The following is a 15,480-nucleotide window of genomic DNA, read 5'->3' on the forward strand; positions in this document are numbered from 1 at the left end:
TTCTCTAGTTTAAATATTGAATGTCATCCAAAGACCACTGTGTGTAACATTTTTTCCATGGAATGTGCTTCTTGGATCTAAGAAACCAAACCAGAGAACTTTCTGTCCTGGTGTGCAGAGTATTGAAGAGCTTTATGATCTCTTTTGCTTCCTGCTCAAGAGGTGTAAAGTTTTGAACTGATGTCCCATGCCACACACTGACAATAGCATCATCAGTGGATCATGGTCTAGAACCTCCAAATATTTGAGTCACAGTGTCTCTTCTAACCCCATAAGTTAATTGTCTGGGGTATTTTGTTAGTTACTGCAAACAGCTTACCATAGATACCCCTTATTTTTACCTTTTACCTTTCTGTTCCAAAGCTCATGCAGATGTGAGGGTTTCCTCAGCAATGAAAATAATTTCTGGGCAGTATTGTGGTAAAATATAAATTTGCAGTTTAAAAGAATATTTATTTGGAGGCGTATTCTAAGATGTGGAGACACTTATTTATAATATAATATATATATATATAATAATTATAACAGATAAAACATTAAGCAATGACTTTTAAATTGCATATACAACAGATATGTGTGTATGTGCCATGTATGTGTGTGATTGTGTAGGTATACACACATGTATATCATAGAATGAGAAAGTGTATGCTAAACACCAACGTCCCTATTCTGACTTTACTTTGTACTATATATCACTCCTACAAAACGTCTGGAATCCATTTTTGTAATGTCACTTTGCCCTTTCAAACTCCTACAGAGCTCCCATATTACTGACTTGATATTCACCACACCTCTTACTGCACCCAAAGATCCCCCCACAGCAAGCACACTGCAAGGAAAGTTTTTGCCTATTATGTATGTGCTAGCCTGAAGGTGGCCTGGACTATGGGGCACACCCTTTTGCTTCTTTATTTTGTGTCACAATTCATTGAATATCTAATTTATTCCTCTATCATTATGTGCTCTCCAGTTGACTTATACATCTGATGGTTTGAAATGGAATTCTGTAAAAGCCAGGATCATTCTATAATAGATAGAGCTAATAAGCAGTGATCTAAGATTTGCTTTGTAGAAGCCTTATTCCCCATGAAGAGACAACATTTTACTATCCATGGGACACTTCTGATACACTCATTATCAATTACTTTGTTCAGTTTTTATTTTTCTCAACGGTCTGTTCTTACTCTGGAATAACATTTTGAATTCCCTCACTTATTTAAGGACCTCAGCAATCCCTGTTTCTTCTAAGAATGAAAGAGACAGTATGTTGTCTAAAAGTTAAAAAAAGACTTTTATGTGTGCATGAGATGGAACATATTTTTGAACTGTTATAAAATTATAAAAAGAAACTAAAAAGAATGTTGAGAGCAATTTAAATTTTATTGAATTAGGATCAAGTTGCATAAGATCACAAGGTTTCAAAAGGTTGCCTTTCAGGTGCTGTTTCAAGTCCTGAACACAGTTGCTAGAAACTATCTTTGCTACCATTTAACAATAAGGTAGCTTATAGTCAGAGTTACTCATATACAGTGAGAAGAGCCAGTGTTCAGACTGTGCCATTGAAACCTTTGTTCTAACTTCAAGGAAGACATTTTTAATGAGGTGAGTTTTCAAAGCATTGGAAAATATACCATATTAACAACATAGGCAAAATTAATACAGTTTTTAATGGAGTCTCATAAAATAATGCGTTCTTATTACATTTTACTAATCTTTTGTCTTATTTTGAGTCTCATTGCATTGGTTACACTATAGATACTTTTGTAAGATTGTCATATTTATGTATTCAGAATATGCAATAGAATATGACATTTACATGTGCTTATTTTTATTTTTTGATTTCATTTTACATTCCAATCATAGTTCTCCCTCCCCACCATCCCCACCTCCAGCCACATCCCCCTCATCTTCCTCCTAGCCCACCCCTTTTCACAGGCAAGGACTCCCATGAGGAGTCAACATAGTCTGGCACAATTGGTTGGGACAGGGCCTGGCTCTCTCCCATTCATTAAGGCTGAGCATGGCATCCCACCATGGGGAGTGGGCTTCAACAACTAAGCTCACGTACCAGGAAAATATCACGTTCCTAGTGCCACTGAGCATGGCAGCCCATTCTAAGTAATGGGCTCTAATAACCTAGCTCATGTATTGTGGTATTGTGTTTTGTGGTATTTGTATTGTGGTTCTACTGCCAGGGGCTCCAGAGCTAGTTCAAGCCTCACAGCTGTCTCCCACATACAGAGGTCCTAATTCTGTTCCTGGAGTCTCCACAGTTGTAGGTCTAGAGTTCACAAGTTTCCACAAATTTGGTTCAGCTATCTCTGTAGATGTATGCATCATGATCTTGACCTCCCTGGCTCATATATTCCCTTCTCCAACTCTTTGATGAGATTCCTGGAGCTTGGCCTGGTTCTTATTTGTGAATCTCTGTGTATGGTTCCATTAATTGCTGGATAAGGGTAGGACAGTTCAGGCATCCTCTCTATTGTTGCTAGGAGTCTTAGTCCTTATGGTCCTTCTATGCTTTATTTCCACATTCTTTAAAATGTCATTTTCTTTAAATGTGTCTTCTCTCAATATAAACCTGACTATGGAAAATAAGTCATTATTCTATGTGTTATTAATAGTAAAACACATTTTAGTCACATTATTATATGAATGATAAAATCCCACTGAAGTCTCTTACAATCTCATTCTAACTCTGAAACAGACATCAATAAGCAAGTAGATGAGACCAACTCCTTCAATATCAAGGTAGGAAATATTTTTGTTAAGTTCTTTTCAAGAATACCATGTACACATTATGATTTTGAAACCAGAAAAATTCACAAACCATCCACCAGAATGAATTTTGGGTGAGGATAAATGCCAAATGGCACTCCAAACCATCAGCTGGTGTCCCCTCTGCATTAATATTACCATGTCAAAAATAGAAACGATTGAAGAAACCATGAATATCTAAGAAATACTTAATATCTGGTAGTTAATTATTCTGATAATACCTTTACCAGGGAATCAAACATCAGTTCCCTTATATATTTGTTATTAAGAAACCTTTACCAACATGTAAATATCAAAATAATAACTGTTCTGCCCACTCATATTATCAGGCTCATAAAATAATATATTCTCATTGCATTCTGGTGTGAAGATTGTTATTGCAATTAATGGCTGCAAACCTCCACAATTATGACAAATTAAGCAAGCAAAACATACTTTATTTGCTGTCATTTAAAAATGCAAAACATGCTTTTTCTAAAAGTAGAAAATTTGCAAATCATCCCAGTGTTTATACCCTTCAAGCCTGAGATGAGTGGCTTCTCAGGGGAAAGCCTCTATAGAGGACTGCTTTACTTTTGGTACCCAGAATGTACAGATGGTCAATTATTCCAGTTATGAATCAAGACTACTCCCCTTGAAGTAGAGAACAAACTTGATAGTTTGTCAACTTGTTTTTCATGGCTGTTTCCAAATGCTAATATTTTGTGAATGCTTTAGGGAATGAAATAGTCTTAGAACAAACAAATGATGAATACAGATGTTAGTATTGTATAAAGTAGAGAATAGCTCTAATGTAGCCAGTTATTCTTGTAAAATAGAAATAAGAAAACATCTGTCAGTATCACAATAGTGTCTTGCTGTTACACAACCCAAATTTCACATAAAGTGACAAATTTATAATTTATTCAGTGAAGTAAAAATGCTGTACAGAAAAAAAAAAACTGTTTCTTCAGGAGAAAGGACCAGACTTTTTAAAATGCTTTCTTTTTTTAATTTTTGTTTTTTGTTTTTCAAGACAGGGTTTTTCTGTGGTATTGGAGCCTGATCTGGCACTAGCTCTTGTAGACCAGACTGTTCAACTGCTTTAAAGAAGACATTGCTAGTGAAAACACTGGACTTAGCTTTGTCTTGAAATGATTATATTAATGTTTTTCAAAGAACTGGATATCTGAAATATTCAGGAAAATATAATCTCCTAATTCTATAAACACTATTCAAATTATAGAACATACCATATGTTAACTAACATTACAGTTAAAAGTATGAACCATGCCATAGTTTCACACCTTGTTTTACAGAAAATTTGTCAAACTTTTTACTACCTAAATAATGAAAATTCCCTGGTCTTAGTAGTGACAGTTTTGCACATATGTTAGCCTGTTTGTTTGACTGAATGGAGAAGTGGTGATTTATATATTATCTTACTTGGCCCAGAAATAATTTTACTTTACCAAACATACATTGAGTTTGTATATATAAACATAAAAACTATACATTTAGTCATCAGAAAAGTTATCTTGTTCTTTTTAAGTCAATTTCATATTTATGACAAACACTTGTAAATGAGTTAATTAGAAAGGAAGAGCCTCAATACATTTTTTCACTTTTTTTACATGTATGAATCTTTTCTCTGTGTGTGTCTGTCTCTCTCTCTCTGTCTCTCTCTCTCTCTCTTCTCTCTTTCTCCCTATCCCTTTCTGTCTCTCTCTCTGTGTACCATGTGCATGTCATGCCTGTAGAGGCTAGAACATAGAAGATGGTTTCAGATGTTCTGGAATTGAAAGATTCTGAGCTGCTCTGTGGGTGCTGAGAATCAAATCAGGGTTATCTGGAAGTACAGTCAGTACTAAAACTGGGCAATCTCTACAGCTCCTTCAATCTACTTTATATTTATATAATTTTCTTGTACATACAGCTTATTTTCTCTCGGTTTATTATCAACATGAGGCATTGTCTTCTGTTACTTTCATCTTTTTTATATTTTTGATGGGTTTTTGTTATTGTTGTCTTTTATTATTTTTTACTTTTTATTTTTATTTTTTCTATTTTTATTTAAATTAGAAACAAACTTACTAATTTTTTTTCCAGAAAGTGTTTCTCTGTATAGCTTTGGAGCCTATCATGGCACTCGCTCTGGAGACCAGGCTGGCCTGGAACTCACAGAGATCCACCTGTCTCTGCCTTCTGAGTGTTGGGATTAACAAACTAATTGATTTTTTTTTATATGGGAAAGCCTTTTAGTTTTTTTTTTTTTACTTTTTTTATTTGAATTACAAACAAGATTGAACATGACAATCTCAGTTCCCTTCTCCCTCCCTTCCTCCCCTACCACCCACCCCAACTAAAAGCCCACCTATCACATATCCTTTCTTCTAATCTACACCTGACTTAACCTTAATGCTCCCTTGTGATCTCTGCATCCTTCCTTTTCTTCTTTTCTCATTCTCATAGCTTCCTCCCCCCTCTTCCCATGTTCTCAATTTTCTCAGGGTATGGTAAACTTTTACCCTTCTCCAGGGCACAAAGTTTGTCTCTTTTAGGGTCCTCCTTGTTTACTAGTTTCTCTGGCAGTGTGGAATGTAGCCTGGTAATCCCTTACTCTAAATCTAAAATCCACATATGAGTGAGTACATATCATGTTTGTCTTTTTGTGTTTGGGTTACCTCACTCACTCAGAATGGTTTCTTCTAGATCCATCGATTTGCCTGCAAGTTTCAAGATTCCATTGTATTTTTCTACTGAGTAGTACTCCATTGTGTAAATGTACCACATTTTCTCTATCCATTCTTTCGTTGAGTGGCATCTAGGTTGCTTCCAGGTTCTGGCTATTACAAATAGTGCTGCTATGAACACCGTTGAACAGATGTCTTTGTTGTATGAATGTGTTTCTTTTGGGTATATGCCTAGGAGTGGAATTGCTGGATCTTGTGGTAGATTGATTCCCATTTTCTTGAGGAGTTGCCATACTGATTTCCAAAGTGCCTGTACAAGTTGGCACTCTTACCAGCAGTGGAGAAGTGTTCCCCTTTATCCACATCCTCTCCAGCATAACTGTCATTGGTGTTTTTGATTTTAGCCATTATGACAGAAATAAGATGGTAGCTCAGAGTTGTTTTGATTTGCATTTCCCTGATGGCTAAGGATGTTGAACACTTTCTTATGTGTCTTTCAGCCATTTTAGATTCCTCTATTGAGAATTGTCTATTTAGTTCTGTACCCCACTTTTTAATTGGATTCTTTGTTATTTTGGAGACTAGCTTCTTGAGTTCTTTGTATATTTTGGAGTTCAGCCCTCTGTCAGATGTTGGGTTGTTGAATATCTTTTCCCAGTTTGTGGGCTGCTGTTTTGTCTTGATGACTGTGTCCTTTGCCTTACAGAAGCTTCTCAGTTTCAGGAGGTCCCATTTATTAATTGTTAATCTCAGTGTCTGTGCCGCTAGTGTTATGTTCAAGAAGCTGTCTCCTGTACCAATTAATTCAAGGGTATTTCCCACTTTGTCTTCTAATAGGTTCAGTGTGGCTGGGTTTATGTTGAGAACTTTGATCCATTTTGACTTAAGTTTGTGCAGGTGGAAAGGCTTGGGTCTATCTGTAGTCTTCTACATGTTTGCATCCAGTTATGCCAGCACCATTTGTTAAAGGTGTTAAGCCTGTGATAAAATCCAACCCCCTTCATGATAAAGGTCTTGGAGAAATAAGGGATAACAGGAACATACCTCAACATAATAAAAGCAATATATATATATATATATATATATACATCAAATTAAATAGAGAGAAACTCAATGCAATTCCTCTAAAATCAGGAACAAGACAAGGCTGTCCATTCTCTCCATACCTCTTCAATATTTGTTTTGAAGTTCTAGCTAGGGCAATAAGACAAAAGAAGATCAAGGGAATACAAATCTGAAAGGAAGAAGTTAAATTCTCACTATTTGCAGATCATATGCTAGTCTACATAAGTGACCCAAAAAAATCTACCAGGGAACTACTACAGCAAAGTGGCAGGATACAAGATTAACTCAAAAAACTCTGTGGCCCTACTATATACAGATGATACATTGGTGGAGAAAGAAATAGGGAAACATCACCCTTTACAATTGTCACAAACAACATAAAATACCTTGGGGTAACACTAACCAAAAAAGTGAAAGACCTGTACTATAAGAATTTTGAGTGTCTAAAGAAATAAATTAAAGAAGATACCCGAAAATGGAAAGATCTCCCAATCTCTTGGATAGGCAGGATCAACATATTAAAAATGGCAATCTTGTCAAAAGCAATCTACAGATTCAATACAATCCCCATCAAAATCCCAACACAATTCTTCACTGACCTTGAAAAAACAATTCTCAACTTTATATGGAGAAACAAAAGACCCAGGATAGCCAAAACAACCCTGTACAATAGAGGAACTTCTGGAGGCATCACCATCCCTGACTTCAAGCTCTATTACAGAGCTATAGTCTTGAAAACAGCTTGGTATTGGCACAAAAATAGACAGGTAGACCAATGGAATAGAGTTGAAAAACCTGATATTAACCCACACACCTACAAACACCTGATTTTTGACAAACAATCCAAATATATATGCTGAAACAAACTTACTAATTTTTAATAATTTTATTTTTGAGAAATCCATACATGTGTACTGTCTCTGTCAACATTTCTCCCATCTACATCTTTCATGCTTATTCCATCCCAAATTCATTCTTTAATTATTATTGTCTGATTGTGTTTGTGTGTGTGGGGTGTATATCCACATATGTATATACAACCTAATGAGTCAATTCAGTATTACATATATGTGCATGTATCCTAGGCTGACCACTTGAGATTGCACAACCTACACAAGAGATCATGCTTGGAATCAACTATTCTATCTCTCTCAGGAGTCATTGACCACCTTTATAGCTCTTCACCTTCAGTAGACCATATGGAATCTCCCTGTACACATCTGAATGAAAATTGGTAGTATTATTATGCTAGTCTTATAAGGCAACGGTAATATTGTTATTCAATGGGTGGGTTATCCCAGTAATGTCTAGGAGACACTGTCTAGCAGCAGATACCATGGGCACCTGGCTCTAAAGAACTTCACAACCCCTCTTCAGTAACTTTGCCTGAATGTTAAATGCAAGAGTTGAATCAAATAGGATGTGTTTTTACTAGTTGTAGATATCTGTAATAATCCCTATCTGTGGCAAAAACTAATATATTTGATGAGGAGGGAGTACTGCATGTATCTTTGTGTGTAAGAACAAGTATTTAGATTATATGATGAAATTATATGCATTAGGAAAATGGCAGTAGTTGGCTCTACTTAAGGGTCTTGGAACTTTCCAGCCATTACCACATTGTTGAATATCACAATGCTTGTTAAATGTTGATTAACAAATGTATATATTACTTTCTCTTCCATTAGTAACTGCATAATTGTGGCTGTTATTACAAGCTTTGATTAAGGATTAGGAATATGACAATATACTTTTGATTAAAGGATAGATAACCAAATCAAATTGAAAGACCCCCGAAGAGGTACTTTCGTAGAAGGAGACCCGCACCCAGGAATCAGCGAGACCAGGAACTTTGGATGCAAAAGCAAGAGGCTTTATTAGAGACTCGGGTACCCGGGGCGACTTAGCTTCTGTGTGGCTAAGCGCCCCGAGCCAAGGGAAAGGGGTCCTTATATAGGGAAAAAGGCACAAGCTAGAAGCAGGGATTCTATTGGATAATTCTAATGAGGCATTGTACAGAGCTATTCCCATTGGTCAATGTAAATGAGGCGCTATACAGGGTTATTCAAATGAGGCGAAGTACAGAGTTATTCAAATGAGGTGAAACACAGAGTCTTTCAAATGAGGCGAAATACAGAATCATTTCTATTGGATGGTTCAAATGAGACACAGAGCCATTCCAGATCAGCATATTCTCAAGGTCTGGTGTCTGGTACAACAGACTCAATTCCCCCCCCCTCTGCGTCCAGATGGCTGACCTTGGGGGCGGAGACCTTGGGACGGAGTGTTTCTCATCGGGCGGGGGCTCAGGGGCAGGGCTCCAGGCCGGCTCACTTGGTGTTCATTCTCGTGCCGGCCCACCTGGTGCTCGTTCTCAGGCCGGGCGTGCGGCGGGTGGCGGGGGAAGTGGAGGCCGCCGGGGGTGGGGATCGGGGAAGCCGCCGACAGGAGGAGGAGGAGACAAACTTGAGAAAGAAAGGGCTAAGGGGCAGGGGTCTTTCAAAATCAGAGTGTACAACATAACTGTTCATTTGCACATCAGTACAACCATTCACCCAAAAATATCTACAGAGCATCCAACTCTTACCAAGCACTGTGTCCATTCTCACATGTACAACAGTGAATGAGCCCCAGAGATTCTATCTACCCACTGTGTGATAAGAAGGAAGTGAGGAATTAACATATTCAGTTTAGTATTCTGTATAATCAAAGGTTTCTGTGAGAGCCAGAGAATGAAGACAAATCTTTCTGAAATGAGTGACATGTATACTTTCAGTATTTTATTGTCAGGTAACTTCTATGAACTAAAATCTATATTGGTTTTAGAGGAAAAATATCTTACAAAATTAAAGAAATATAAGGTATGAATATCAATAATAAAAGTCATTCATGATTAAAAATATCTCTCTATGTTTATTTTATTGTACTTGGTGTGTGAGAGAGAGAGAGATAGAGAGAGAGACTATAAAGGAGCATAAACCATGTTAAGTGTTTTCATTTTTAATAGTAATCTAAACAACCCATTGTTGACTTTGACTGGCTCCAGGAGAGCTAGTGGTATTTACAATAGTAGTCTATACAATAATGAGAAAAATGAAGTCTTGGCTATATTCATAAGGATGATGAAATTGCTAGTCCATTTAGTGTTCTGGTCATTTCAGAAAAAAACTGTAAATTGAGTGGGCTCAAGTGAAAAAGAAAACATGGATGTACTACTTGGCTATTGGTTAACATCAGTCAAGGTGGTAGTCTTCAAAAGGAAGGATCTCAGTTATACTGGAACAGCAGTTGCATAGCCTTCTTGTGCAGCAGATGCATAGTCTTCTGGGACAGCAGATGGATAGTCTTCTGGGACAGCAGATGCATAACCATTTCTTTTTTTTTTTTTTTTTTTTTTTTTTTTTTTTTTTTTTTTTCTTTTTTTTTTTTTTTTTTCTTTTTTTTTTCTTTTTTATTAAATTATTAATATTTTCACATATACTTTCCCTCTCCCTCTCCCTCCCCCACCCCCATTCCTTCTCCCCCACCTCCAACCTACCCCCCACCCCATCCACCCACCACTCCCCAGGCAGGGTAGGGCCCCCAACCAGGGTTCCACCAAGTCTACCAAATCTTCCTGTGCTGGGCCTAGGCCCCTCCCCATGTGTTCAGAGACAGAGCGAATCCCTTCAAGTGGGATGGGCTCTCGAAGTCCCTCCCACCCACCAGGGCAAAACGCCAGTCCACCTCCCTCTGGAGTCATTCATGATTTCTAGTTTCCTTGGGGTAGAGGATTATAGGCTGGTAAACCTTTGCTCTATGTCTAAAAATCCCAGGAGTGCAGGGGCCTCCCCATTGGCATCCATGATCAGGGGGCTGGATTAGTCCTGTACTGTCCTCCCAAAGAGCATCTGGGGTCGATATGCTTTCCCTTTTTCAGGCCAACTGTTTCTGTGGGTTTCTCCAACCAGGTACAGACCCCTTCGTTCTTCATTCCTCCCTCTCTTCAACTGAGTTCCAGATTTCAGCTCAGTGTATTTCTGTGGATGTCTGTCTCTGCTCTCATCAGCCACTGGATGAGGACTCTAGAATAGCATAGAGAGTATTCATCAATCTCATTCTAGGGGAAGGGTTTCTAGGCCAACTTCTCCTCCACTGCCCAGATTGTCAGATCGTGTCATCCTTATAGGTCTCTGAAGATCTACCTAGTTCCAGATCTCTTCTCGGACCTATAGTGACTCCCTCTGATATGGTATCTCTCATCCTGCTCTCTCTCCTCTATTCTTCCCCCAACTCAATATATCTGCTCCTCCATTTCTTCTCCTCTACTCTTCATCTTGTGCTCTTATTGTGGCAGCACCCACTTCCCTACCCTCATGCTCTCAATTAGCTCGGGAGTTCATGCCATTTCCCATTCCTGGGGTCCATTTATCCCTTAGAGTCATTCATGATTTCTAGTTTCCTTGGGGTAGAGGATTATAGGCTGGTAAACCTTTGCTCTATGTCTAAAAATCATATATGAGTGAGTACATACCATGTTTGTCTTTTTGTGATTGGGTTACCTCACTCAGGATGGTTTCTTCTAGTTCCATCCATTTGCCTGCGAATTTCAAGATTCCATTGCTTTTTTCTGCTGAGTAGTACTCCATTGTATAAATGTACCACATTTTCTCTTTCCATTCTTCAGTTGAGGGGCATCTAGGTTGCTTCCAGGTTCTGGCTATTACAAACAATGCTGCTATGAACATGGTTGAACATATGTCCTTGTTGTATGGACAAGCAGTATTTGGGTATATACCCAAGAGAGGAATGGCTGGATCTTGAGGTAGATTGATTCCCATTTTTCTGAGCAACCGCCATACTGATTTCCAAAGTGGTCTTACAAGTTCACACTCCCACCAGCAATGGAGGAGTGTTCCTTCTTCTCCACAACCTCTCCAGCATAGGTTGTCATTGGTATTTTTGATTTTAGCCATTCTGACAGGTGTGAGGTGGTATCTCAGAGTTGTTTTGAGTTGCATTTCTCTGATGGCCAAGGATTTTGAGCACTTTCTTAAGTGTCTTTCAGCCATTTCAGATTCCTCTGTTGAAAAATCTCTGTTTAGTTCTGCACCCCACTTTTTAATTTCATTGTATGGTGTTTTGGTGGCTAGCTTCTTGAGCTCCTTGTATATTTTGGAAATCAGTCCTCTGTCAGATGTGGGGCTGGTGAAGATTTTTTCCCATTCTGTGGGTGGTCGTTTTGTCTTACTGACTGTGTCCTTTGCCTTACAGAAGCTTCTCAGTTTCAAGAGGTCCCATTTATTAATTGCAGACCTCAGTGTCTGTGCTTCTGGCGTGATGTTCAGGAATCGTTCTCCTGTGCCAATTTGTTCAAGGGTTGTTCCCACTTTCTCTTCTAAAAGATTCAGTGTGGCTGGGTTTATGGAGAGATCTTTGATCCATTTGCACTTAAGTTTCGTGCATGGTGACAAGTATGGATCTATCTGCAATTTTCTGCATGTTCGAATCCAATTGTGCCAGCACCATTTGTTGAAGATGCTATCTTTTTTCCATTGTATGGATTTAGCACCTTTGTCAAAAATAAGGTGTTCGTAGGTGCGTGGGTTAATATCTGGGTCTTCAATTCGATTCCATTGGTCTATCTGTCTATTCTTGTGCCAATACCAAGCTGTTTTCAGAACTATGGCTCTATAGTAGACCTTGAAGTCAGGGATGGTGATGCCTCCAGAGGATCTTTTATTGTAAAGAGTTGTTTTGGCTATCCTAGGTTTTTTATTTTTCCATATAAAGTTGAGTATTGTTCTTTCAATGTCTGTGAAAAACTGTGTTGGGATTTTGATGGGGATTGCATTAAATCTGTAGATTGCTTTTGGTAGAATTGCCATTTTTACTATGTTAATTCTGCCTATCCAAGAGCACGGGAGATCTTTCCACTTTCTGGTATCTTCTTTAATTTCTTTCTTTAAAGTCTCAAAGTTCTTATTGTACAGGTCTTTCACTTTTTTGGTTAGTGTTACCCCCAGATATTTAATGTTGCTTGTGGATATTGTGAAAGGTGATGTTTCCATGATTTCTTTCTCATTGAGTTTATCATCTGTATACAGTAGGGCTACAGATTTATTTAAGTTAATTTTGTATCCTGCTACCTTGCTGAAGGTGTTTATCAGCTGTAGGAGTTTCCTGGTAGAGTTTTTCGGGTCACTTATGTAGACTATCATGTCATCTGCAAATAGTGAAAGTTTGACTTCGTCCTTTCCAATTTGTATCCCTTTGATATCCTGATCTTGTCTTATTGCTCTAGCTAGAACTTCAAGAACAATATTGAAGAGATATGGAGAGAGTGGACATCCTTGTCTTGTTCCTGATTTTAGAGGAAATGCTTTGAGTTTCTCTCCATTTAGTTTGATGTTGGCTATTGGTTTGGTGTATATCGCATTTATCATGTTTAGATATGTTCCTGTTATTCCTGTTCTCTCCAAGATCTTTATCATGAAGGGATGTTGGATTTTGTCAAAGGCCTTTTCAGCATCTAGTGAGATGATCATGTGGTTTTTCTTTTTCAGTTTGTTTATATGGTGGATTACATTGATGGTTTTTCGTATATTGAACCATCCTTGCATCCCTGGGATGAAGCCCACTTGATCGTGGTGGATGATTTTTCTGATATGTTCTTGGATTCGATTAGCCAATATTTTATTGAGTATTTTAGCATCAATGTTCATGAGAGATATTGGTCTGTAGTTCTCTTTCTTATTCTTATCTTTGTGTGGCTTGGGTATCAAAGTGATTGTAGCCTCATAGAAGGAGTTTGGCAATATCCCATCTGCTTCTATTGTGCGGAACAGTTTGAGGAGTATTGGTATCAGCTCTTGTTTGAATTTCTGGTAGAATTCTGCAGTGAAGCCATCTGGTCCTGGGCTTTTTTTGGTTGGGAGGCTTTTGATGACTGCTTCTATTTCATTAGGGGTTATGGGTCGATTTAAATTGTTTATCTGATCTTGATTTAATTTTGGTAAGTGATATTTATCCAGGAAACTGTCCATTTCCATTAGATTTTCGAATTTTGTGGAGTACAGATTTTCAAAGTATGACCTAAAGATTCTCTGGATTTCCACAGTGTCCGTTGTTATATCCCCCTTTTCGTTTCTGATTTTGTTAATTAGTGTGCTCTCTCTCTGCCTTTTGGTTAGTTTGGCTAGAGGTTTGTCTATCTTGTTGATCTTCTCAAAGAACCAACTCTTTGTTTCATTGATTCTTTGTAATGTTTTCCTAGTTTCTACTTTATTGATTTCAGCTCTCAGGTTGATTATTTCCTGGCGTCTACTCCTCCTTGGTGAGTTTGCTTCTTTTTGCTCTAGTGTTTTCAGTTGTTCTGTCAGTTCTCTAATGTGACTTTTTTCTAGTTTCTTCATGTGGGCACTTAGTGCTATGAACTTCCCTCTTAGGACTGCTTTCAGAGTGTCCCATAAGTTTGGGTATGTTGTGTCTGCATTTTCATTAGAATCTAGGAAGTCTTTAATTTGTTTTTTTATTTCTTCCTCAACCCAGGAATGGTGCAATTGGGTGTTATTCATTTTCCAAAAGTTTGCAGGTTTCCTGCCATTTGTATTGTTGCTGAATTCTAGCTTTAATGCATGGTGGTCTGATAAGATACAGGGGGTTATTTCAATTCTTTTGTAATTGTGGAGGTTTGCTTTGTTGCCTACTATGTGGTCAATTTTGGAGAAGGTGCCATGTGGTGCTGAGAAGAAGGTATATTCTTTTGAGTTTGGATGGAATGCTCTATAGATATCCGTTAACCCCAGTTGGGCCATGACTTCTTTCAGATCCTCTGTTTCTTTGTTAAGTTTTTGTCTGGTGGTCCTGTCTAGTGGTGTAAGGGGGGTGTTGAAGTCTCCTACTATAAGTGTGTGTGGTTTTATGTGTGGTTTGAGCTTTAGTAATGTTTCTTTCACAAATGTGGGTGCCTTCGTATTTGGAGCATAGATGTTCAGGATTGAGATTTCATCTTGATGGACTTTTCCTGTGATGAGTATGAAATGCCCTTCTTCATCTCTTTTGATTGATTTTAGTTTAAAGTCCATTTTGTTAGATATTAGGATTGCTACACCTGCTTGTTTCTTGAGGCCATTTGATTGGAAAATCTTTTCCCATCCTTTTACTCTGAGGTATCGCCTGTCTTTGAAGTTGAGGTGTGTTTCTTGTAAACAGCAGAAAGATGGATTCTGTCTTCGTATCCATTCTGTTAGCCTATATCTTTTTACGGGTAAGTTAAGGCCATTGACATTTAGGGATATTAATGTCCATTGTTCGTTGGTTCTTGCTTGGTTTGGATTTATTGTTGGTGGTGTCATTGTGTGTGGATTTTGCTCTCCTGCTTCTTTTTGTGTTTGGCAATATTAGATTATCTATTGCCTGTGTTTTTGTGCATGTAGTTATGTTCCTTGAGTTGGAGTTTTCCTTCCAGAACCTTCTGTAGTGCTGGATTTGTGGATATGTATTGTTTAAATCTGTTTTTGTCATGGAAAATCTTGTTTTCTCCATCTATAGTGATTGAAAGTTTTGCTGGGTACAGTAGTCTGGGTTGACATCCATGCTCCCTTAGTGCTTGTAGTGTATCTATCCAAGACCTTCTGGCTTTCATAGTTTCCATTGAGAAGTCGGGTGTGATTCTGATTGGTTTGCCTTTATATGTTACTTGGCCTTTTTCCTTTGCAGCTCTTAATATTTTTTCTTTATTCTGTAGATTTGGAGTTTTGATTATTATGTGTCGGGGGGACTTCTTTTTGTGGTCCAGTCTGTTTGGTGTCCTATAAGCTTCTTGTACTTTCATAGGCATATCTTTCTGTAGGTTGGGGAAGTTTTCTTCTATGATTTTGTTGAATATGTTTTCTGTACCTTTGAGCAGTGTTTCTTCACCTTCTTCTACACCTATTATTCTTAGGTTTGGTCTTTTCACGGTGTCCCATATTTCCTGGAT

General features: G+C 38.0%; 1 protein-coding gene across 1 annotated transcript in view; it reads left to right on the forward strand.

The window, feature by feature from the left end:
- Positions 1-15,480, forward strand: part of Naaladl2 (N-acetylated alpha-linked acidic dipeptidase like 2) — an 879,343-nt gene that overhangs the window by 517,453 nt on the left and 346,410 nt on the right. The gene's annotated exons all lie outside the window — the stretch shown is intronic.

Source organism: Cricetulus griseus (assembly GCF_003668045.3).
Source record: "Cricetulus griseus strain 17A/GY chromosome 1 unlocalized genomic scaffold, alternate assembly CriGri-PICRH-1.0 chr1_0, whole genome shotgun sequence".
NCBI lineage: Eukaryota > Metazoa > Chordata > Mammalia > Rodentia > Cricetidae > Cricetulus > Cricetulus griseus.